The 27,306-nt window shown below is 36.8% G+C and overlaps 1 long non-coding RNA gene across 2 annotated transcripts in view; it reads right to left on the minus strand.

The window, feature by feature from the left end:
- Window positions 1-27,306, minus strand: part of LOC141565461 (uncharacterized) — an 84,695-nt gene that overhangs the window by 29,488 nt on the left and 27,901 nt on the right. For both annotated transcript variants that reach the window (XR_012489027.1, XR_012489026.1), the window contains exon 2: window positions 17,358-17,423. This is a non-coding gene — a long non-coding RNA (uncharacterized LOC141565461). The remainder of the gene's footprint in view (window positions 1-17,357; window positions 17,424-27,306) is intronic.

The raw sequence follows: 27,306 nt of genomic DNA on the forward strand, positions 1-27,306 counted from the left end.
AGTATTATTGTTCTGTAAGAAATGACCAACAGGATGATTTCAGAAAGGCCTGGAGAGATTTAAATGAACTGATGTTGAGTGAAATGAGCAGAACCAGGAGATCACTGTACACGGCAATAAGACTATACGATGATCAATTCTGATGGACATGGCTCTTCTCAATATTGAGATGATTCAGGCCAGTTCCAATGATCTTGTGATGATGAAAGCCATCTACAGACAGAGAGAGTACTATGGAAACAGTATGGATCACAACATGGCATTTTCACTCTTTGTTGTTGTTTGAATTTTATTTTCTTTCTCATTTGTTTTTCCTTTTTTATCTGATTTTTCTTGTGCAACAAGATCATTATATAAATATGTTTGTCTATATTGGATTTACATATATTTTACCATGTTTAACATATTGAATTACTTGCCATCTTGGGGAGAGGAAAGGGGAAGAGTGAGGGAAATTGAAACACAAGGTTTTGCAAGGGTCAATGTTGACAAATTATCCTTGAATATATTTTGAAGATAAAAAGCCTCAATTTTAAAAAATGAAAAAACCATTCAGCTGGACAGTAGGAAGAGGAGGAATGACAGATACTTGGAATATGTTCTTCCCAAAGTGGCACAAGAGAGTTTTTTAGACTTTGAAAACTGTTTTGGTGAGATGTCACTCTCAACCCTGTAGATCTAAGGTAGGATGATGATCATGTTGGGGCAGCTTCCTTCAGTAATTCAAGCATACCTGTGCACTCTTTATAATAATAGAGTCTAGTTAGTGACAGAACATCCTAAGAATGCTCAACACTAGCTCAATGGCTCTTGATTATAAGAACACTACTCATTCCTGTTTGAACCCTAACCTCCCACCCCTGATCCTCATCCACCATAGCTCAGTATATTGTGAGGAACAGCCCCTCCCCAAATCTTATTAATGACCCTCTTATTTTATAGGATTAGGAGACAGATCTTGCAGGTTCTTATAGAGCACCCCCTTCTAGAGACCTATTAATGGCCTTTGTATGTCCTTAGATTGGGAGTCAGGCATTTTCCAGGGGCTCCCTGAGGATATCCTTAGCCAAACTGTACTCTTTAAGATTAGCTCATAGTTGAGGCTGGCATGAGATCCAAGGGCACATTGAAATAATCAATCAATAATCATTATTATGAACTTATTATGTGCCTAGTTCTGTGCTTAAGCATCCAGGAAACAAACAAAAAAGTCTGCTCAATAAGATTACATTCTTTCAGGAGTGGGGAATGTTGGTGGGGAGAGTCAAGGGAGGACACTGGCCCTGTGATTGTAGAGGCATCTTTCCTTCTGATAAAGGACTTCCTCTATCAATGCTTATTATCAGACCATATCAGAACTGAATTTCCAGTTCAAGAGAGCTGCCTGAAAGTACTGGAGATGACTCGGATGCTGGATTTTAAATTGATTCTGCCCACCCACCTCAACATACACAAAAATAAATACATGTAGGATAAAAAAAGCAAATACTTATTTTAGGGACTGCTAGATGGTGCAATGGATAGAGTACCAGCTCTGGAGTCAGGAGAATCTGGGTTCAATTACAACCTCAGACACTTAACACTGACTAGCTGTGTGGGCCAGCCACTTAACCACAATTGCCTCACACAAGAAAAAATGTAATTCTTTTAGAGTTAAGCTGCATCTGAATCTGGGTGGATCTTTGTACCATGAAAGTGACAAATGGAAGATATGAATTCAAGTCAAGCCAGTGTTCTATCATTCAGTGACTAACAGGGTAAAAATCAAAGTTTGGGAGGATGAAAAGAGGAAAAGAAAACCTTTATTTTTCTGGTCATGTACAAGATGTGGGGGCTAGGAGCCAGGGTTAGAGCAGGTTGCTTTTCCTAGTCGAATTCCTCTAGAAATTTTCCCTTTAATTATACCTTCTTTCTATTTAGTGAGGATTCCTCTTATTTCTAACCTACACAAAACATCTATTTTGGTTTAGTTGTTTATTTGGCATTCCTATTCAGCCTAAATTTTGACAAAATCAAGGATCCATTCAGTAGGTTAGACCCCAAAGAGTAATGAAAATATGTTTCCCTTCCTATCCCCATGATTGGCCTAGTGTGAGTGTTCCATGGAGGGTCAATGTACACATACCCTCTGTAATCTTAAATAAACTGATGATGGAGGTGGCTGACTGTACCTTAGCTAAAACTCCCATTTGTAATCTGACAAAAATACCCTAAGGCTGCAATGACTCACCCCCACCTGACTTACTCCTAATTAATTCTAGCTCAGTACTCTGTCCAAAAACTGTTGGGAAGGCACAGTGGGTGAGAGGGGATGCTCTCAGGACTCTAGGTGAGGAATTTGATAATAACAGCTTAGAGGAAGGAAGCTTAGATTGGAATGTCTGGTTCTGCTCTCTTAACTTGTTAGCTCTAAAAGCTCAAGGGAATCATTCCGTTTCCTAAGACTCAGTTTCCTCCTCTGAGAGGGATCTAGTTGATCTCTCAGGTCTCTTCCTGCCAGCAGAATAAAACAAAAAAAAGAATGCAAACTGAAGAATGTGTTTGCTTCAGACCAAGATTAAAAGGGTGCTCCTATGAGGAATCTTGCCTAGATGAAGCCTCTCATGGGTATTGATGGAGCCCTGTTGGTGGTCTATATGACATTTCTGCAGTTCTGCTATAAAGGGGCTTACACTGCAAAGAACTAGAGGACCCTGCTGGGCAGGGGGGGTTATGCCAGGGAAAGGAAGGGCATCCCTGGAGATAACAACCCAGTGTTATTAGGGCAAAAGTAGCAATTAGCACTCTGGACAACTTGAGCACCGCTGTGAGGAAGCATAGAGATGCCCAAGTAACAGGTCTGTATTGATTGGCTTCCTGCTGGGCTGAAACAGACACAGCCTCAGACAAGAAGGTACTATTGAGAAAAGGCTCTCTCTGTGAGTATCTTGTCCAGTGTTATGAGATGTAGATGAGTAAGAATGGTAGAAACTGCATCCTTTAATTGATCCCAAGTTATAATGTATGAACAGTCTGATCACTTTCTCCCTTCACAGACAGAAATCAGAAGCAGTTTAAATAATTTTAGTTGATCCTCTTCAGGCTCCAGTGAGTTCTTGACATGAGATGAATCATGGGATTACATAAAAGAAAGTGCAACGCAGTAGAAGGGAGACTGTATTGTAGTAGGAGGATATGGCTTCAAATCCCAGGTCTGGGATTTGGACAAATCACTTAAATTTTCTGGGTCTATTTCCAATCTATAAACTAAATAACCAAAAGATCTTTTCCTTCTAAATCTAGAATTTTATAAATCTTAGATTTAGAATAATCCTTAGAGGTCCATCTAGGTTAAACTCTGGTTCATTATAACAATTCCTTTTATGATTGTTCCATTTTTTTGTCTTAGCACTCTGTATCTAGAACATTGTCTGTGTTTCCCCCAAACATTCTCCTCTTCCTAACACCCCTATTATTGTTGAGGGTACTGCCATTGTCTCAAATACCCAAGTTCACAACCTAGATATTCTCCTCAACTTTTCAGTCTATTTTTCACACACACACACATACACACACACACACACACACACACACACACACACACACACACACACAAAATTTCAGTTTGATATCTAATAAATCATGTCATTTTTGCCTTGTAACATTTCACTAGTTGTCCTCAATGCTTAAAATTCTCTCCTTCCTTGTCCCCTGGCTTCCCTAGCTTCCTTTAAGCTTCAGCTAAAATTCTACCTTTGGGAAGAAGCCTTTTAAAGTCCTTCTTAACTTTAGTGTCTTCCCTCTGAAATTACCTCAAATTTATTCAGTTTATAATTTGTTTGTACATAGTTGTTTGCATGTTTTCTCTCCCATTAGACTGAGCTCCTTGAGTGAAGTAGCTTCCACCCCTTCTTTGCATCACTAGCACTTAGAATAGTGCCTGGCACATAGAAAATACTTAATCAATGCTTGTGTTTTTCCTTTAAGATGGTACTTTTTTCCTATTAGATATAAAGGAAAAAAGATATAAAGATAATTTTAACATTCATTTTTTAATAAAACTTTAAGTTCCAAATTTTCTCCTTCCCCTCTCTTCTTCCTATTTAATCAATGCTTTTTGACATGTAGATACTTTAAAATGATTGCTGATTAAAAAGAAAAAAGAAAAACAAATGATTGTTGGTTCAATGTCTGAAAGGTTTGTTTTCTGAGGAGTCAGCCAACCCTATGTTTGAACAATTCAAATTATTAAAAAGTCCTTCCTTATATTAAGCCAAATTGTTTGAACCACTGTCCTTTGGTCCCAGATTTGCTCACAGGACAACTCAAGAGTAATCCTTCTCCTTCTACCTGCCAGACTTTCAAATATTTGAAGACTATGTCTTCTCTCTTCTACTTACCTGATGGCCCCCAATACAAGCTCCATTTATCAAAAGGTTGAGCAACTTGATATCTCTTTCACCCCTCCACATTAGAGTATGTATTCCTCCTCCACCCCTCACCTAAGAGCCTTCTCTATACTTAGCTAAGAGTACACAAGCCAGTCCAACTGCTGCCCAACAATTCTCCAGAGGGGCACTGGATAGGATAGGTCTCAATTTTGGGTCATAGAACCACAGAACTAAAAAACTTAATACTGGAAGGGGTCCTATAAATCACCTAGTCTAAATTTTTCACATACAGTTGAAGAAATGGAGATTCAGAAAAGTAGAGCTACTTACCCAATACCACATAGCTAATTAGTAATGTATTTAGGATTATAACCAGTCCCTTGATTTCCAAGCCTGGCTTTTCTACTTCCCTTTCCAAAAGCCATTTGGAATAATTATGCTCTCTAAGACACCCCATTCTACCAGCTCTATATACTTCAAGTCCTGAATTCTGTACCTCCATAACTAATAGGAATTTAATGAGCCCCATTATTTCTCCTGAGATAGCTCATTTTAATCAGGAAAGTGGCTGAAATGATAACTTAGGATGAGTGGATATTTACCTAGAAGCTCTTTGTGTCCTGTATCCATGCATGGTCCCTGCCTCCATGCATGGTCCTTGCCTCCATTTCCTGGTCTCTGCTTCCCTAATTTCTTCAGTTCTTTTCTTCCACATTTCCTCTTGGCTTCCTTATCCTCCCTTCTTCTCTCCCCACATAAATGAACTATTACCAGAGAAGAATTGAAAACAGAGAAAATACATGGAAGGAGTGAATGGAGGATTTGGAACAAAAAAGTAGTACTGGAAATCCTTAACAATCACAAGTCTATGGAGTGAGGAAAAAAAGAGCTGTCAATGACCTCTGTGACATAATAGATTTCTGGCCAGTTGACCCATTCTCTATATGTTCATACTTAGCCACATTGGACAAATAGTCACTTATTCATTCTTTCTCTTCTCACTGTTCTCTAATCTGCTCTGGGTAGCCCTTGACAAAACATTATCACCATAGTAAGTGATGGGCTTTCATTGGGGAATAGAATATGTCACACCACAACGAGTATTGCTAGAAAGCTGGTAGGGGAGCCAAGAGAGGAAAGAAGGATCCCTGCTGTTCCTGACACTACTTGGAAATGCTGTTAGGACATATCAGAGGCTCTTTACTGGAGGACTTATATTCAGAGAGAAAATGAAATATTGGGAACCTTCTTTGCTGAAACAATCAGAACTAATGCTCTGAGAACTTTCTAAACACATTCATGTCTTATTTACAAATGATCTCACTCAGCTATTGTGGAAAGAGCCAAGGAACAAAATAGGATAGATGCTGTGGTCATAGTGTAATTAGTTGTTAAGTTGTTTCAATCATCTCCAACTCTTCATGAGCCCATTTGAGGGTTTTCTTGGCATAAGATACTGGAATATTTGCCATTTTTTTCCTCCAGCTTCAGATGAGGAAACTGAGGCAAACAGAATTGACTTGTCCAAGATCAGGCAGCTAGTAAATGCCTGAGGTCAAATTTAAATTCAGGTCTTATAAATTCCAGATCCAGTGCTCTATATGCTTCCCAACTACCCAGTGTAATTAAAGAACTGGCTAATGAGAGACCTTGTCCTTAGAGTATGCAATCCCTGTTTGATTTCATTCCATGTGGAGGTATAGTGAACTTGCTTCCAAAAGTTTGTGATGAAAGGTCCCTTTCCATGCCCACTTCAGAGAATATATATGTTATCTATTGATTTACTATGTAGTAATGAAAAGTTTCTTAATTCAGTGCTGAGCTGGAACTGAGTGCAAATGCAAAAATCTGGAAAATATCAATTCTCTTCTGCCATTCCTTATGGTGAGAGAAACAAGAATTTTTCTAAGCTTCTGAGTGGAGGGAGAAAAAAAAAGCAGCTATCACAATCTGCCTTTTCTCCCCACTTGTCCTCCATATGGCCTTGAATGCATGAATGCCCCCTGTATATATATTTGCTTGCATATTATCTTCCCCATTGTCTTCCATATGACCATGAATTTAGGACACCATTATTCTTTTTGTCTCTAGATGTTTCTTTTCTGATCTTAGTTAGTGAATATAAAAGATGAAGAGACCAAATCATGGCTCTATAAGCCCCACAAGATTAGAAGAAGCATTAAAGGTCACCTTAATAGTTGAAGTCAGTAGCATCAATAGCCAAGTCTGATACGTAACCAGCCTGGAAGAGCAACCTACTTTACTTAGCCCAGAAGAGTATTAATTCAACGGTTGAGACATCATGTCCTACAGGCAAGAGAGTGACTCATCCATCAACTGTGCCATAGCCAGAAGTGAACTTGATGGGAAAGAGAGAAGAGTTATGTTTTGTCATGTAACATATTGGTTCTGAGTTCAAACTTCCACTCCCCATTCAAAATGACAAGTTGGATCCCAAACAAAAGTTATTACCCCTATTTTTAGGAGTTTAGGGATAATTCTGAAATGACTGAGGAAGAAGTGCTTTTCCAATACCATTGCTCATGAACCCCCATCTGGTATGCTCCTCCTATATCAATCAGCAGTTCACACTTCCCTAATGTTATTTAGCCAATGAATACCAATTAGCAAAATGATATATAACGGAAAGGTATGACAAGAGCCAAAGTACAACAATATGAAAAGGGCAACATATTCTTCTCTACCAAGTTGAAGCCTAGGAAGAGTAAACTCAAAATTAAAGTAGTTTCTACTAAATAGTTTCCCCACAAATTTCATCTTGGAGTGCAGCACGTCAAATAGACAATCACTACCAGTGTCTCAACATCCAAGTCCATTCACTACTTGACTGGATCAAGCCAGTCATACCCCAGTGCTGGCTCTGCTAGAGATGCTGGACTTCCAGTCTTCTCAAATCCTGAAGCTCAGAAGATTACAAAATTCTGTCTCATATACTTATTCATTTCAGAGCAGGAAAGAATGAGCACCGAGACAAAGAAAAAGGTATTCATGGCCACATGGCAGCTAGTCCCCTAATCCAGAAGCTCACAGCAGCTCTTGCCTCACTTGCTCTCAGAGAAGAAAGACTGAGGGATAATTTACCCTACTCTTTTATATGCACACCCATTCTGTCTCAGCAGTCATCTAAAAGGCTTTTCATCCCTATGCAGCAAGGCAAAAGAAAATAGTCAAAGAATACTTATACATACTCTGAATCAAGAGAGAGAAAAGCTCCCTATCATTGATTTCCAGAAGCAGGATCCCCAACCTTCTATGTGAATTGGCAACAAACAAAGGATACTGCCCGTGCTATAAAGACTGGGCCCTCGATGTTCAGTCCTTTCCATTGAAATAAGATCATAGATTTGGAAGTGGAAAGAATCTTAAAGGTCATCACAAATTTACAAATGAGATAATTCATTCCACAGAAAGATGAAGTCAATTGTCAATGTCACATAAATAAGTGGCAAAGCCAAGATCTGATCCAAGTTACCTGAATCCAAAGTAAGCCCTTCCATGGTGCCTCTAATTTAGAAAAACTGAGAATCCCAAAATAGATTCCTGGGGTGTGATTAGAAAACAATGATAATGAATGGGACCCACCCAAAATATCTTAGTTTTAGTGAATTTTTTATCTATTCCAGTACTTAGAGGCTTTATCTAATTAGAGGAATATCTGAATTAGATACCTATTCATCCTTTATTTAATTCTTAACTTCATGTCACTCTTTAAAATTATTAAAATACATTATAAAATCTCTCCCATCTCTTCTTTGGTTCTGTGGTTTAGTGGAAAGAACACTGGACTTGAAAGTAAACTGCAGTTTGAATCTCACTTCTGCCACTTGCCCCATAGACAAGTTAGTTTTTCTAGCTGAGTCTCGATTTCTTTGAGACACTATTAAAATAAATCCAATACATGAGATATTAACCTAGTATAGGCAAAGCACTATAAAAACTATTTTTCACAGTTTATTAAATTTTATAAAATACTTTCTTCATAATAACAGTATAAGGTAGGATGTGAATATTTTTATGTTCATTTTTACATGACAAAAATAAGGCTTAAAGATGTAATATCACTTACCTATGTCATTGTTAATATGTGTAAAAGCTAATTTTCACCCTAGTCTTTTTTACTCTAAATCTAATTCTCTTTCCAATATCTCATCCTGATATGGCTATTCTTCTGTGCAGATAACAGAAATTGAGAGTAGACTTCAAATTCCAGGAGGGTAGAAATTTGTTCCATCTAATTCACTCACTACAGGAACGTGTATTTGAAATATGAGAAAGCTTTTTATTTTCAAAACATGTGCACAGATAATTTTTCAACATTGATCTTTGTGTTCCATATTTTCACCTCTTTCCCTCCACCTAGATGGCAAGCAATTCAATATATGTTATACATGTTAAAATATTTGTTAAATACAATATACGTAAACATATTTATACAATTATCTTGATGCATAAGAAAAATCAGATCAAAAAGGAAAGAAAATGAGTAAGAAAACAAAATGCAAGTGAACAACAACAAAAAGAGTGAGAGAGATTATATTGTGATCCACACTTGTTCCTACACTCCTCTCTCTAGGTATAGATGGCACTCTTCAGAACAAGATCATTGGAACTGGCCTCAATCATCTCATTGTTAGAAAGTAACATCCATCAGAACTGATTATTGTATAATACTGATGTTACTGTGTACAATGATCTCCTGGTTCTGCTAATTTCATTTAGCATTAATTCATGGAAGTCTCTCCAAGTTTCTTTGAAATCATCCTGCTCATTTCTTACTAAACAATAATATTCCATAACATTCATATACCACAATTTATTTGGCCATTCTTCAATTGGTAAGCATCCAGTCAGTTTCCAGTTTCTAGACACTATAGAAAGAGCTGCCACAAACATTTTTGTACATGTGGGTCCCTTTCCCTCCTTTAAGATCTCTTTGGGATATAAGCTCAGTAGAAACACTGCTGCATCAAAGGGTATGCACAGTTTGATAACTTTTTGGGCATAGTTCCAAATTGCTCTCCAGAATGGCTGGATCCTATCACAACTCCACCAACAATGTGTTAGTGTCCCAGTTTTCTTACATTCCCTCCAACATGCATCATTATCTTTTCCTGTCATCTTAGCCAATCTGATAGGTGTGTAGTGGTATCTCAGAGTTGTCTTAATTTTCATTTCTCTGATCAATAGTGATTTGGAGTGCCTTTTCATACAACTACAAATAGTTTCAGTTACAGTATCTGAAAATTGTCTGTTCATATTTTTTTTACCATTTATCAAGTGGAGAATGGCTTGAATTCTTATCATTTGAGCCAATTCTCTATATATTTTAGAAATTAGGTCTTTAGTTATAGATGGTTTCTTTCAGGCCTCTTAAAATTTCAGTATCAGGACTATCTACCTGTCATCTCTACTCTTTCTACCATATTGGCCCATATAAATGCCACCATGATGTGATTTATCATGATATTGGTGTACTGTTCAGTTTTTAAAGACTTTGCCACTGGAGAGTAAGCTCTGTTGTATAATTCCAAGCTGCAAAGACTTTGAGTTAAATATAATGGAGAAGCTATTCTAACCATAAGAAAATTAGCTGGTCTAAGGATGAATAAGAAGCTAGGAAGCTAGAAAGTAAGAGATGAATTCTTTGCTGATGACAGCTTCTGGGACAAAGAATAATACAAATGGACCTTGGTTTTCTATGAGCCCTTTTAAGCTTCTGCAATGATGGTGGCAAAATGGCAGACAGGGAGCAGAGTGTACTAAGAACCATGCAGTTTTTAGACCATCTTTAAACATTAATTTAACTATTAGTACTCTAAATTTGAGATTTCTGTCTAATGCCAAATGATATATCACTAAAGGGACTGAACCACATCAATATTAACACTCCCTATAAATGAATCCAGAACAAAAAAGCTCCAACTAATTGGAAGATTCTCTCAGGAGAGGCAAATAAGATTTGGCACAGTCAAATTTGTTGCGTTCCTAAAAACAGTCAGTGTAATCCATGACCTCAGTACTGAAGCTCTGAGGTCATGGAGATAAGTTAAACTTACTATTAACTAGGACTTGTGCTTTCCCCACCCAGAAATAACCCTAGAAACATCAGAATTTGATTGCCTTAAGGGAGCTTCAACATTCTTGTAAATATCAAATGAACAAAGCATAATTTATTAAAAGACATGAAAAGAACAGAGGAGGGATTAATATCTTAGTCTGGTTAGCAAGGGAACAATTACAACATATGCTCTAGTAAATGACATTTTCCCCCATTCCAAAATTTAGTTGTATGGATCTTGAAAAACCAGCAACACCTTTGAATCAAAACTTAGCCTTGTAAGAAACTCTTGGTGCCTGAAAGCTTGTGCAGTATCACTTACCCACGTTCTTCTTTTGGACTTTCTGCTCTACTCTCTTTAGCCTGACTCCTTACTGGAGCCCCCTAGTCACCATAAACACTTTTTCTTCTATATGGCCCTGAATACCAGATCATCTTGATTCCTACAGATTCCAGTTCAGCTTAGCAATTTCCCCATCTCTCCCCCAGAAGCTTCTGCCACCATCTACTGCTGTTAGCTTGCATTTCTCATCGCTACTATCCAGGAGCCCCCTTTTCCTCATGACTGTTTTCCCCAAAAGATCTTGTTCTCAAATATTTGGGCTTGTGGCCCAGGCAGCTGAAAACACAAAGCTCTGTAGAACAGGAATAGGAACAGAAAAAGTTAGAAAGAAGCTACATAGAAATTTCTTGGTACCTTCTACTGAATGTAATAGAGTGAAATGATGTCTTAGTTAATTATTTAATTAATTAAGACACTGGACACCTGGATGATGGCTTAAGGGAAAACAACAGTGGGAGTAGATGCTCAAAGACAATTTCACTCACCTTACAATTTTGCTGAAGATCCAGCCCGTCCAGCAAGGGACAGGGTACCAAAAAAGAAAGAATGGATCCCAAATTTTGGTATCACGTGTTCTATGCTAGATATTATATAACACTATGCTCTCCCCTCTCCAATGCTCCATAACGCAAGGTAACATTGCATGCTACTTCCTAGACTCTCTCTCTCTCTCTCTCCCTCTGTCCTCTGTCTCTCTCTCTCTGTCTCTCTGTCTCTGTCTCTCTGTCTCTCTCGTCTCTCTTCTCTCTGTCTCTCTTTCTCTCTTTCTCTGTCTCTCTTTCTCTCTCTCTCTCTCTCTCTCTCTCTCTCTCTCTCTCTCTCTCTCTCTCTCTCTCTCCCTCCCTTCTCTCTCTCTCTCTCTCTCTCTCTCTCTCTCTCTCTCTCTCTCTCTCTCTCTCTCTCTGTCTCTCTCTCTCTCTCTCTCTCTGTCTCTGTCTTCCCCCCCTCTCTCTCTCCCTCTCCCTCTCTCTCCTCTCTGTGTATTTCTCTGTCTCTCTCTCTGTCTCTCTCTTTTTCTCTCTGTCTCTGTGTCTCTTTGTCTCTCACTTCTGTTTTCTCTCTCCCCTCCCTTTGACTGTCTCCTTCAGCCTTTTTCCTCCTTCCCTCACTACTTCTCTGTTTCCTATCTGTCTCTCTGTCTGCCTACATGCCTGTCTGTCTGTCTCTCTCTATGTCTGTCTCTGTCCTCTTTGTCTCCCTCTTCTCTCCTCTCTCTCTCCTCCCTTTCATTCTCCTTTTCACCCTTTTTCTCTCCTTCCATTACAACTTCTTTCTGTGATTTGTCTATTTCTCTGACAGCCTGCATACCTGCCTGTCTGTCTTATGTCTGTCTCTTTCTGTCTCTGTCTGTCTGTCTCTCTTTGTCTCCCTCTTCCTTCCTCTCTCTCCCCTCCCTTTCAGTCTCCCTTTCACCCTTCCCCCCCTTCCTTCACAACTTCTTTCTGTGATTTATCTGTCTCTCTGCATGCCTGTTTTTGTCTGTCTGTCTCTTTCTCTCTGTCTCTGTCTCTCTGTCCTCTATCTCTTTCTGTCTCTGTCTCTCTCTGTCTCTGTCTTTCTTACACACACACACACACACACACAGTTAAAACAAGTGAATCCCCTCCAAAAGGATGAAGGTAAGTGATGTTGTTGAAGATTCCCAGCTTAACAAGCTAGGAAAGAATAAGGTGATCGAGTTCCCTGTTAACTGTCAAGAATCATCATCATTTAACCAAGAGAGAGGCAGGAGGGATAAGATGATCTTTTTCTGTCCATAGAATGTGACCCAGCTGGGTAACATTCTGAGCTACAAATAGGCTCAAGTAGGGCCAGAAAGCTTCTTGGTCCTTTTTCTGGGAAAAAAATAATATAAATAATATCTTGTAGGGTTACTATGAAGAAAGTACTTTGTAAGCCTTAGCATCAATCTAAATGTTAATATTTATTATTAAAGTTTTTCAGAATCAGAGCTTCCTGAAGTTGGAAGGGATCTCAAAAACCATTTTAGCCCAACCAGGAACTGAATAAGAATCCTTTCTTACAAAATCCACAAGTAGTCATTCAGACTTTGCTTGAACACCTCCAATGAATCCATTACCTCCCGAGGCAGCCCACACAGCTTCTGGAGAGCAGCACTAATTGCTTAAGAAGCTTTTAGCTTCTTCATAAAATTTAAGATCTTAGTTAATTAAAAAATGTTATCAATCTGACAAGAAACTAGACCTCACATTGCCCTCTGGGGTGATTTTATCACAATTTTATAAAAATGAGTTCACCTTTCCTAGAGGTTTCTAGGGAATATGGGTTTCCTCAAGATTGGCCTAGAATCCCAAAAGAGAAGCTCAAGCTTCCTTCAAGTAGAGCACCAGTGACATCCAATGGCCATCTAGGTTCAAAACTCTCTCTTCATAATGTCCCTTTCCCTTTGCCTCCCCCTTTGATTCTGAAAAGTATCTGATATCTATGATTACTCCAAGAATGTCTGCTCATGTTTTCCCATGATACTATTGGGTAATAAATGTTATATGATTATTAGGCAGCTACGTGGATCAATAGATAGAGCACTGGACCTGGAGTCAAGAAGATCTAAGTTCAGGGCAACTAGGTGGCACTGTGGATAGAATGCCAGCCCTGGAATCAAGAAGACATGATCTGGTCTCATTCACTTGATACTAGTTGTGTGACCCTGGGCAAGTCCCTTAAACCTGATTACCTCACCAAAGAAGACCTGAATTCAATAAAACTAGATAGTATTTTTAAAGTATTTTGCAAATCTCTAAGGGCTTTATTTCAGTCATTTTTAAATTGTGTCTAACTCTTTATAACTCCATTTGGAATTTGCTTGGCAAAAATATTGTAGTGGTTTGCCATTTCTCCCTTCAAATCATTTTACAGATGAGGAAACTGAGGCAAACAGGATGAAATTACTTGCCTAGTGTCACACAGGTAGTAAGTGTCTGAGACCAGATTTGAACTCAGGAAGATAAATTTTCCTGACTCCAGTCCCAGTGCTCTATGCTATGGTGCTATCTAGCTGCCCCTTTATGGATATTAGCTATCATTATTATGTTTTTTTTAATTGCCTTGTGAGAGAATGTGGCAATTCATATTAGATCTCCAAATCTCTGAGGAAGGTTCTGACTTAATAGAGAACTTACAGAATTTCACACTATCAGGGATGGAAAAGGTTTTAAAAATCACCTTTCCAATCTCAACAAGTATCTCACTTAAGATAATATATTAAGTTAATTTCAGACTTGAGACAAGAACTCAGGTCTTTTTACTCCCATTTTGGGACTCTTTCTTTTGTATCACTCAATGCAGATATGAGGAAAATTATTTTATAATTGACTCTCTAAAAGGTTCAGTTTTTAACATGGCTAGAAGAAATAGTAGCTGGATTTCAAAGTTAATAACCTTTTAATTTGAAAAGGAGATTATATAGAGAGGTCAGGGAATTCAGTGCTGCTATGGAAAGGAAGAATACTTCTGGACAGATAGTCCTTTTTCTTTTTCTTTTCTTTTGTATTACTGCCAATGATGTACCTTTCACCATAACAGAAGATAGAGAATTGACCTGAGGGTTTTTTCCATTTCTTACAAATTGTACTACCCTGTACTGGAACTATTGTAATTGAATTTCATTTCCCTTAGAACTTGAAGATTGAACTCAAATATGACTTTCTCTATGATAGCTTCACTGATTTCTACTACTGGAAATGACCTCTCTATCATCGCAATTCCCATAACACCTTGTTTTAGAATCATAGCATTTCAGAGATGGCAATGGATCCTAGAGGTCACTTAGTTTAACTAATACCTGAATGGTAATTACTTATGTTGCATCTCCAAAGAGTTATTATCCAACCTCTTCATGAAGAATTATTCAAAATACCATCTTCTAAGTCAGTTCATGCTTTTTCTTTTTCTCAGCAGCAATTATTAGTAAGTCTGCCCTTAACTTGAAATGACACGGTTCCCTGTTGTTTCTACATATGGGACCTGGTTCAACTTTGAGGAATCAAGCAGAGCAAGTCATATTCCTATTCCATATGATAGCCCTTCAAAATTTGAAGACAAATAATGTCCCCCTGAAGTCTTCCTTTTTCCAGATTAAATATTTTCTGTCTTTTCAAAAGATCTTCTTTATATACTTCTAATTAGAGGTACATTGTATATAGTTCTTATTTACTAGTGTTTCACTGAATTGGTGATCAGAATGGACTTTTCATGGCTATTAGTAAATTTGATAAGATGTGACCAAACAGAGTTTAAAGTACTACTGAGGTATAAATTTCAACCTATTTGGAGTATGGTTAGGGGATAGACCATGTCCCTGTGTTATACTAAGACTGCTTATTTAACCTTTATTTTGGTAGTTTTCTAAGTAGAAGAAACATTTGCATTAATTATGGTTTTATGAAATACTTTTTTCTTGCATGATAAAAAGTTAAAAACTTTGAAGGTCACTTATAACAGCATTGTTTGCATGCTAGAAGTTAAAATTATTTTTCCCTTGTAATTTTTGCAAGAAACTGCCTGCCTTTTGCCTCTGAAAAAAAAGTTAATAGTAGTTTCTTCCAAGGTTATTCTCAAGATAATTATTAGTAGCTTAATTTGCAGATTGATCATCCTGCAATAATATCCATCTCCCAAGGTGAACAAAGCAACTCACAGAATGCAAATAACTCTTAGGTATCCATTACATGCCATCCTCACCTTATACAACACCCTCATACACAACAGATAATTGTCACTTATATTAAAGGTTAGTGAGGGTCTCAAAAATGATCCATGGCCAAGTTACTCAAAAGATCAATCATAAGTACATAAAAGACTATTCCACTTGCTCAATGAATCAGCATGGTCCATTCAAGACAAAATACAAAGTGAGACTTTTAATGATAGATTGGAAGTGTTGGAACCTTTTTGTAATAACAAGAACAATTCCAGCTTCTAATTTAATGGTTCCTGAAGATTCAATTAGAAAGAGTCTTAAGTAGTGAAAGGAAGTAGAAGGGTTGTGCGGTTGTTATGTCTTAGTAACAGACCATCTGCCTAGGCAAGTCAATTGACTTCAATACGCCTCCATTTCCTCATAGATAAAGCCAAGAATAATTTCACTGTACACAATTAATAAATGTTCATCAAACTTAATTGAATTAACTACTTTGATGTGATATGATATTTCATGTAGTAATAGATAAGAAACACTATGAACTTTCTGAATTCAGCTTGTACAAATCCAAGATGACATTAACAATTTTATGAGTTTTCCTGTAATTATCATCCTCCTTGATGCTCCCTTAGGCTAATGGCCTATTAGTTTAAAATATTCCAGAGCTAGTGAGGAAAACCCACAAGCAGTAATCTGACAGGATCCATGAATCTTCAGAGTAAAGGTTGTACACAAGTACCTTATTTATTCTTTGAAAAATTTCTCCTATGCTCCATGGTTCACCACTTGGAAAATGAGTTGTTCCGTTAAGTAAATTACTAAAAGAAAGAAACCCTGCATTTCTTAAGCATGTGTTTGGTTTATTTCATCAAAGCATGACAAAAAGACTTCTCAGTGTCTATTTTACCCTCTCCCATCTCTCCTCTTACATTATTGTTTCAATCATTTTTAAGAGTCACTGTTTTTATGCAGGGTTCCCAAGTGCATGGTGAGAAACTTGCATACAGTGTTGTCCAAGGTTAAATCAGTGAGAATTCATGACGCCATTATAAAATCTTGTTTCAAGACACTTGCCAGTCATATTTGAAAACTAATCATAATATCTTCATATATATATATATATATATATATATATATATATATATATATATATATATGTCTCTGCCTCTGTGCCTGTATGTTTCTTTTGTCCCATCCATATACATACACATACACAAGGGATTGCCCAGGGTCACATAACAATATATCAGAAAAAGGATTCAAGTCCAGTCTTGATTATTACAAAATATGGTTTTTTTCCTCTTCATAATCATTGTTGTCACCATCATCCTCATTATCATTATTACTATTATTATTAAACTTAGGTTTTTAATTTCTTTTTTAAGAATCTCTCTACCAGATCATACTGTCCATTCTGACATAAGATTTTCTATCTTATATGTCTACTGATATGTCATAGGTTCTCAATACATTTTTGTTAGATTGAATTCAATATCTAAATGGAAACTCACACTTTTGCGATCTGCATTGCTAAGAACAAGCCTAGGATATATGTTCCTGGGCTCATCAAAAGAGGGTTTCAATAACTTCTCCTTCTTTTACTATGTAATATTTAGAGGCTCTCTCAAGTCTTTCACTGATTGAAGAAAAAAAATAATTACAGACTGAATTGGGCTGCCTCATTCAGAAAGCAGACAGGTAGTCCTAAGAGTCCCAAGAGGTTGATAGAATGCTTTTCTTCAAAGTAATTGGTTACAAATTAAAGATGTATTTAGAATCATGTACAAATTAGTTGGTATGGTACATTACTGTAATTAATCACAGTTACTAACCTGGCATATGATAAGCCCTGAACAGAGGAAATAAGAAAATGATGGGATTTTGCACAGCCTGTGAAATACATACCCCTATTTCCAAATTCTTCATGCCATGTGCGACTCCAGCTCAGGAGGGAGATGACAGCAAGTAGAGCTAGAAATAGAACATACACTATTATCTCTAAAACCTCTCTGTGATTCCCTTTTTAAAATTGTCTTCATTTTCTAAAACCACAAATGTGATTGCTATTTAATATGTTAATAGCTGTATAGAACTTAGAAGTAGTTATGTATTCTGTTGCTGTATTATATAGAATTATAAGAATGTTGTCACATCTTATAGAATAGAATGTAAGTGATTTGAGGGCCAGACCACTGTTATTTTTTGGTTTTATATTGTCAATGCCAAACTGCCACATGGTAGATATTTGACTAGTTAATTTATCTCTGTAAAGAGCAAAGAGTTCCCAGAAGTTCAGACAAATTTATCTGAGGGGAAAACAAAATTTGTGAGATATGGGAAAATTGTGGGATATCTAGATCTGGAGTTGCTCTTTGTCCTGTTCCTTTTTTCTTGAGAAATAATTCCTAGAGGCAATTAAAGGTTCAGAGGGGAAGAGAGCTCTGCAATTAAGCTAAGGCTCTTTGCCCAACATGTAGAAGTTAGAATCCTGATCTCTTTTTTCAGTGATGATCTGCTGGCTACAGGAGAGTTGAGGGTAGGTTTATGGACTGGGAAATCTGGGGAGATTCAAACTTCAGTGTTTATTGTATGTATCCCAGAAGGCAATCTTGCTGTAAACTGATTTTTTGTTCTACAATGCTAAAGCACTGGGGAAAAAGATACAGTGTTCCAAGTAAGCTTCAGATTCCTCTTTTATAACACCTTCTCAGCCTTCCTCCTTTTCTCAGGTGACTACTGCTGTTTCAGGCTAGAAAACAAAGACAAAACAAATCTACACACTAGTTTGGCCTCATTTCCAAAGTTATTTGACTTCTTCCATTAACTCTACACTGGCCAAACTGTAACAGTTGAGAAGAATGAGAGCTCTTCCCCTGCCTATAATGTGATACCTTCAAACCCCCAGGAGGTTTGGAGATTTGTAAAGACACCATTGCAGAAAAAGGATGAGAAATAAAAAACAAACACTACTTTGGGAAGAGACTATTATGAGCCACCAAACATTTTCCATCATAATCCCACAGAGCTAGTAACATGCCTGTTGAATTCTTCTTTTTTTCTTTTTTCTAAATTTTCAAATAGTTCTCATTCTAAACTTAGTAGCCATGAACAAAGACAAGCATTCAGATATGATTGTTACACAGACTCCAAATCATTTGCATTTTTTTACTATTCACTTTAAAATAGGGCCAAAAATACCTGTTTTGCTTCCATATCCTGTTTTGATTTTTTTTCTTTTAAGATTTTTTGGATGATATTATGGGTATTGGTATTTTCATATTGTTGTATTATTATTATTATCTCCTGAAAATGAAAATATATAAACCCCTTAAGGACAAATCACATATCTTTTTTGATACTTGCATCTCCTACAATGTCTAATTTGTTCAATTAGTGTATACTTGTAATGTATACACTAATTGAACAAATGAATGAATGAAAGGCTCTGAACTTCAGGTTCAAATAATGGTTGCTAAGATGTTTTTCTCAAATGGAGTCTCAGAAAAAAGATAAACTTCCCAATCTTCTTAATTTTGAATGGGGTAGAGGATGGAGTGACTCTTTCCATTTAGAAAGGGTGGGGGATCCATAAAAAAAACAGATGCAGGTCCAGTACTTTAGTCACAAGAATAGGCACCCCTTCAGCTTCAGCACCTCCTCTTACCATGAAGAACCCACTCATGGTGCCTTGGCCAGTCTCTACTTCAAAGATAATGATCCACACCACTGACACCTTTTCTTCCTCTCTGGGCTCTTAGGAAGTTATGGGGCAGAAAGTTTATATGTAGGAGAGCAGTCTAGTATAACTATAAAAACAAACTTAGAGCAATGATTAACCAAAGAGATGATTTACAGTAACTATCTATTTAGTTTTGATTCTTAGCACTGCAAAACTTCATTGACTTGTTCAATTTAATGTCAGCGTGAAAACACTAAAAGTCACTGATATACATGATGAATGACAGACAGTAGAATGGATTGTGAAGGAATGGAACAATGAAGCAAAATTTCCCCAGATAAGAGAGAAGGGAAGGAATATGAATTCTTAGCATGGAAAATATCATGTGCATCTATTCCTGTAGAAGGCTGCAGATAGCAGAAGAACTCTGGGTGAGATATAAGACCCTTCAGCCCACAGAGATACCAGCTAACAATGTCTGGTTTGGCTTCCCATCTCTCCTAAGGGATCTCAGCCTTCCTGAGAAGTCACAGGGTGAAAACCTGTGCTGTAGTTGAAGCAGAGTGATATCAAGTGGCAAAGATTCATTTACGTACAATAGAAAGTTGTTTATGTGGTCCCACATGTGCAGTATATACTTAGTCTATCCCAGTGTTGTTTTAGTTATATAAGGGCATGAGGGTATATAAGGGAGAGAGAATTTGGAATAAACAGACTCCATATTTTAACCCTCCTTGGAAGTATCACCTCATTACTCCTCCACTAAGATGGTATGTTTTTTCACCCTGATGTAGGAACTCTGGAAAGCACAGTACATTTTTGTCACTCCAACTTGGGGGCTCTAGAAAGCAGGACACAACATATTCCAATTCTTCCCAATGCAAGAACATTTGGGTATTACAGAAACATAGGTTAACAAGATATCTTGGGAATAAAACTCTACTGGGCTTTAAGGAACTGTCAGGTTATCAGTCAGTACACTAGACTGGTAATTACCAAATTAGCACTTTTCTGAACAAGCACCAAGTCTTCCTCCCATTAGATGAGCAGCTGATGCCCAAGAGTCATTATCTTTTTTCACCCTACTGTTATCTTGGGAGATAGTATGCTTCTGATTTTAAAGACGATGGATGAAAATAATATCAGCTAACTTAGCAAAAGAACATGTTTAATTGTAAGCACAAAGTAAGATAACTGTACAAATATGTATACATATATTGGATTTAACATATATTTTAACATATTTAACATGTGTTGGACTATCTGCCATCTAGAGCAGGAGGTGGGGGAAAAGAGAAAAATTTGGAACAGAAAGTTTTTCAGGAGTCAATGTTGAAAAATTACCCACGCGTATGTTTTGTTATCATTTAATGGATTTTGCTCTCTAGTATATGTGATTTCTTTATCTCTCTGTATCTGTCTTTGTTTTTCTGTCTCTCTGTATCTATGTGTCTGTGTCCATGGTCTTTTTTTCTCTGAGTGTATCTTTCTCCATTTCTTTCTTTTTAACTTTCTGACTCTTTTTGTCTCTGTCCCTTGGGGTCTCTCTCTCTCTCTCTCTCTCTCTCTCTCTCTCTCTCTCTCTCTCTCTCACACACACACACACACACACACACACACACAAGAAACACACAAGGGTTCATGGAATATAGCTTAGTCATTCTATTTTCGTCTGAGAACCTTGTGGCAAGATATTGAAACTCTGAAGGGGGAGGAGTCTAAAAACTTGAGTTACTCTCCTATATGGTTGTGTTTTCATACGTTAAAATTTTTTTCTCTGCAGGTTCTATCCCTTTCTCCTGGTCATCTGTTCTCCAGCCCCTAAGGAAAATAAGTTTATTCCTTTTTCTTTATGATAGTCTTTCAAAAAAAATGAAGGACCATATATGTGGAATACTACATATAATGTCAGCCTTTTAAAATTTTGATAATTTTTTCTACCTTAAAAGTATTTATTATTAGCTATTGTTCTTTGGGATAGATAGGAGAAGGGAACAGTGGGAGATATAGATAATGTAAAATCAAGGTATCAATAAACTATAAAATAATGAGGAAATGGCAAAAAAGTTACTTAAAACTAGTTGTCATGACGCCTAAATCATCTTACCCCCAGTCTAAACATTTCTAGTTCCTTCAAATACTTCTGTTCTTGCAAGACTTTAACTCTCCTCTTTATCTGGGAAAAATATTTGGAGGAAAATATTTATTAAAGGCATGAACTTATTAGAATATATTAAATACATAAGTTGTGTGCTAGATACTGAAAGTATACAAAGATAACAAAGACACCATTTTTCTCCCATCAGTACCTTTAATTCCAGTAAAGCTTCAGCACTTAGAGAAAACAAATATTAAATGTTGGTTTTGTGGAGGTACCTTCTTGCCTTGGCCTTTTACAATCCATTATCCATTTGGCTGCCTAATAATCACAAATTTGGTGACAGGAAGAGGGATCCTAAAACTTCAGTGCTCAAAGACCTTTTGGGAGCAAAATGGCAAACTCTAGAATGAAATGCAAAAACAAACTCCTCAACCTATCATTTAAGGTTCTCCAAAATTTGAATCCCACTTCATTCTTTCAGCATTATTTTTAGTACACACCTTTATAAGCATATCTCCATTCATAATGCTTACATGGACTATTTCTGTCCATCCTGTGATAGAACCATTCAAGCTTGTATTGGTCTCATCAGTCACAATAACATAATGACGTTATTTTGGTCCTCTTCAAGTATGAAGGACAACAACCCACCAAGAGTACACCCCTATCCATAATTCTACATTCCTGCCAAATTAGATCTCTTTATGGTTTAGAATAGGTTTCTTCCTTACCTCCACCTTTCAGAATCCTCACACTTCAGCACAAAGGTCAGTTCCTCTAAGGAGCCTTCTTAGATCCCCCTCTTCCATTTGTTAATTCTGCCTCCCTTCTCAAATGTGTTTTTACTTATCTGTCCACATATTATATCCCTTTGAAGAAGGTAAGCTTCTTATATCCCTAGAGTTTGACACATGATTAGGGAATGGTGAACATTTGCTGAGCTACCTGGGTTTCTTGAGGCTTTTTGATTCTCTTCAATCATGAGTCAGTTATGGATTGTACATTTCTCTGGATAGTGCTGTCCTCTTCACCATTTATTCAGCAAGCTTGTGGCACAGAATTATATAAGAGATCTACAGAGTTATAACAGAATCTCTGGGAAACAGATCTGCAAGCCTGATTTAAAAAAAAAAAATACATTGCTAAATTTGGGAGAATGATTCAGAAGACACCCCCACCCAGCCACATGCATGCTGCTGTGTCTAATTTTCTCTATCACATTTAAGTGTTCTTCTTGGTTATTTTTACTAGAACAAGTGAAGGGTTCTGTCTTGATCCCCAATGTGATAAAGTGACTTTTTTCTTTCCTTTTCTCTAAGTGTGTGAGGTTTTGCACCAACACAAATAAGATATAGAAAGACACTAAAGCAGGTTGTGGTTCATTTCTCTTCAAATGAACATGAAATTGGAGAACTATAAAGCTTATGAATGAAAACGCATTCTTTCTCTGGAGAATCCTAAGAGAGTGACAATTCTGACAATGACTGAACATCAGTGGGAAAAGAAGCTTCAATGTGTGGGGGGGAACATTTTTATAACATGCATGTTTTTGCCTGCTTATTTGGAGATCACATATCACATTTATCCCACCTCAGTTATTAACCAACTGAATGGGCAAAAAAAATCATGGGTAGATCATTTGCTGTTGCTGAGCCTCCATTTCTTCCTCAGTAATATGAGAATATCAAATTTAGACTACAAGCAAAGAGTATATATGGATGTAAGAACTTCTGGTCATGAGCAGTCGGCCTTCAAATAATTTGGGAGAAATTAATTTTAGCAAAGAGGAGGAAGATCCTTTTTTTATTATGGGATATCATTAGCATACAGTTACTTTCAAGCAGTGCCAATGTGTTTTATTAACATATTCCCCATCTTTGAATTTTTCTCTTCAGGGAAATGTGTCCTAAAAGCAACTTTAGGCTTTACAACTAATGCATGACACCCATCAGTTCTCCCTTTCTCTCCATATCTAACAATATTTGTCAGAACTTGAGGACACTCATGGGGATGCTATTGTATGTTACTAAATCTTTAGAAATATAGATTAGGAGAAAAATTACACAAAGGGACTCCTTTCTAGTGTAACACACTATCAGGGGAAAGTGCAGCTCCAGGAGAGTTGCATTAAGGTTGGATGACATTTGGAACATTTGCAAGAAGAAAAATAAAAGTGCATTTAGAGAGCAGGTGAAAGAATGAGCATTCCTCTGCCCTTTTTCCTCTGTGGTGTTAACAGGGCTGGCATTTAATTTGAGTGCAGTGAGACACAAAATACAAAGAACACAAGAGTGACAAGAGGGAAAGACTCTAAGAGGTGGGACTTGGAGGTGACAAAGGCAAAACCAAATGACAGAAAACATGATTTAAAAAAAAATAATGGAGACTAATTAATGGGATTAATTATATATGGGAAAATGCACTGTATAACAAGCTATTGGAAAAGTAAAAGGTTTTATTTCCAGATAGGAATAAGGAAAAGGGAAAAATTATATCTCTAAAAAGATAGGTAGTAAAATGAAGAATAGCTTCTGTTTGAACATAATGGACTGGTAAAGTACTTTACATATGTAGCAATGTGTCTGTTGGAAGATGGCATTTCAGTAGGGACTGACCATTCCAGGATATCTGGTTGGTTTGAGTGCCACCATGATCAGAACTTTGGGGTCATGAGGAAAAGCTACAGAATTGATTCAAAGTTTGAAGAAGAAAGAAGGAAGGAGATGGTTTGGGAAATAATGGCTAGACAGTAGAGTACAAAAGATATTAATAAAAAAAATTACAAAGGTAGTTGAGGCTCGGTTCTGAGTTTCAAATATGAAATGGAAAGATTTCATGGTTTATCCTAGAAATATTAGGTAGCCACTAGTATTTATTGAGTAGAAGAGTAAATTGGAGAAAAAGCCAATAAGGAGGCTATGACAATAGTCCACATGATAGGTATTGGGGGATTGAACAAAGATAGTGTCCATATGAGTAATGAGAAAAGATTTGATGTATGAGATGTTGTAAAAGTAGAAATGAAAATATTGGACAATTTATATAGTATTTGTGATCAGGGACAAGGAGAAATTGAGGATAATTCCAAGATTATAAATTGAAGAGAGTAGAAAGATGGTGATGTCCTTGACAGAAATAGATAAGGAATGGATTGAAGATGGGGATAAAGAAAAAATAAATAAAAATTACTTGTCTTTGGACATTTTGAACTTGAGATGCCTATAGGAAATCTAGTTTGAAATGTCTAATAAACAATCAGTGATAGGGAATATGGAGACATCTAGGGGATATACTGAATAGGGCACTGGGTTTGGAATCAGAAACTTTGGCTCGAGCATGATGATATGGCAGATACTTAACCTCTTTCACTCTCATTTTCCTCATTCATAAAATGGGGATAATAATAGCCCTCATTTTAATATGATTGTATAAGGATCAACTGAGATAATTTATAGAGTGCTTTGCTAGATGTTGTTATATGATTATGATTCATAAATACTGATAAATTGAACTGGAAGCTTCCACCTAATGATCTTGAGGGGAGAGCTCTTCCCCTTCTACCCTCATTACTCGTAGGAGTTCTGCATCACTTCCTCAGATCCCAACTTTACCTCTAACTGAGGGAGCCTTTACTTTCTCTGTGACTCAAGGGTAAGAATTCCTCTTCTGGCTCTGGCCCAGAATTACCATTCTACTCAGCCTCTTAGAAAAACAAAACCCAGAGAAACTTTCCCCAATTAGAAATTTCTTCCTGGGCCCAGGAATGTTATAGCTTAAAGTCCCACCTTTTACAGGACAATTTTTCCAATCCCTTTTAATGCTGTAATCTTCTATCTATAGATTATCTCTGATTTATATTGTTTAAAGATTGTTTATACATAGTTGTTTGCAAGGCCTCTTTAGTGCTAAATAGGATATCCTTTCTTTTATATCTAGTACTTAATATAGTAACTAGCACATAGGAGATGCTTAATAAATGTTTCTTGACTGGCTGACTCTCTTCCCTTTAATTCCTATCTCATCCTTGCCTGCTGCATGAGTTTATAATAAAATCATTGAATCCATCTTGGTGACTCTCCAACAATATGAAACTACCTAGTAGATAACATAGATGATGGCAAAAGTAAAATTTGCCCCGGCTTGGTCCTTTTGCAAAATGGTACACCAAGGGACAAAGAAGTCTGAGGCAATAACCTTTTGTTATTACGATGTCTCATTACAATGTCATACAATGATTGATTATGATGGCTTAAGATTTTGGTAGAAAGGAAATGAAAGAAGCATAGATTGGCAATGAACATGGGGAAAGTAAAAGACTAGAGTTCCTATTAAGGATTAGGAGCAGTAATAGGAATGAGGAAGTAGAAGGTAACCTCCCTTCTCTAACCTAAATAGACTACTTATTCATGGTTCCCTACTTTGATGTCTTTGTTACAATTACAGTTTCTTCTCCCTAGAAAGCCCTTTCTTCCATCTTTGCCCATCAAAATCTTGCCTATCTAATCTCAGAAATCACCTCCTTCATGAAACCTTCAATCTTCACCTTGAGATGGAAATTAACTTACCCTCTTTTGATTCTTCATAGTTGGTTCTTTTCATATCATATTTATCAGAAACTATCTTGTATGAATATATGTATATAAATACATACATACATATATGTGAACATACATATTATATGTTTATGTGTATATAATCTACTACCTACATTATGAATTCCTAATAAGGTGAAGCATAAAATACATTTTTTTGGTTTTTCCCATAGTATCTAGCATTGTGAGTGCACATAGTAAGTGCATGATCAATATTTGTTAAAAAAAAGTTTTTCAGATACTTTCACTTATAAGTTACAACTAAGTTTCTTAATCAGAAATTGAGCTAATTTATACAATTATCAAAATACCATCTTTCTTCTACTTTTAGGTATTAAGTTGGAGTCCTGACTGATCACAGAATCCTGGATCTTTCACAGGAATTAATTTAAAACCATTTAAAATGAAGAAAACACTATTTAGAATGTCATTACAAACCATTATCTAAATGTGTAAATTGGCAGTATTATTTTAAAAGCTCGCGTATTAGTGCTAATAGAAGTGTAATGTTGGTTTATTAGTAAATTATGTTCCCCATCTATTCCACACCCACATAACTAATCCAAATACTGTAAAATCTCAGAATGACAGAAACTTTGAGGTCATATAATCCAATCAGAAGCTTAACTACACTATACTTGCCTGGACCATACCTCATAAATGGTCATCTAGCCTGCACTGGAACACCTCCAGTGAGGAGAATCCACTACCTCCTTATGCAACCTATACCTTAAGAGACAGCTCAAGGAGTTGCTATGACTAAAAAGAGTCCTTGTTATATAGTGGTCAACTTTCCCATAATGAATTTTTCTACATTGAGTTAGATTGGTTCTTAGACAAAAGACATATGAACCACTCCCAGGCCTCAATTTCTACCTTCCAACCAATCAAATTGTTCCCCTCATCTCAGCTATGTAACGAATCATGTTGACCTCAATCCCATAATCTCATTTACATTTTTTCTTTGTTTCTTTGTTCTAATCTCTGTTAGTTTGAGAGAACCTGGCTGAGTTTGGTGTAATAAGAAAATTAAATTGATTCTGAATCATTTTTATTAACCCTATTCATAACTAATTGTTTTTGTCCTATAACTTCCTAAGTTCTTTGTCCTGAGCTTAGTGCAGAAATTCTGCTGGCCTGTGATGAATTAAGTTTGGAAATCTTTCTATCCTGCTAATCACTAGTCTATTCATGCCTCCAGGAATTCTGTTGGCCTTGGAGGATGTAAGTGGATGTTATGCAGTATGGTCTAGTATCTTTGTACCACTAAGCTATTCTCCAAGGATGTCTGGTTTTCTATCTAAAGAAGTCTAGTCCACTATCTTTTACTCTTTGCAAATGGACTCAAAGAATGATCACCTCTTAGTCACAAGCAGGAAGGAGGGGATTGTTGCTCATCCCTCAGTTACCACCTTCCAACCAATCAAATTGTTCCCCTCATCTCAGCTATGTAACAAATCATGGTGACCTCAATCCTATAAT

The sequence above is a fragment of the Sminthopsis crassicaudata genome, chromosome 4 (genome assembly GCF_048593235.1).
Source record: "Sminthopsis crassicaudata isolate SCR6 chromosome 4, ASM4859323v1, whole genome shotgun sequence".
Classification (NCBI taxonomy): Eukaryota; Metazoa; Chordata; class Mammalia; order Dasyuromorphia; family Dasyuridae; genus Sminthopsis; species Sminthopsis crassicaudata.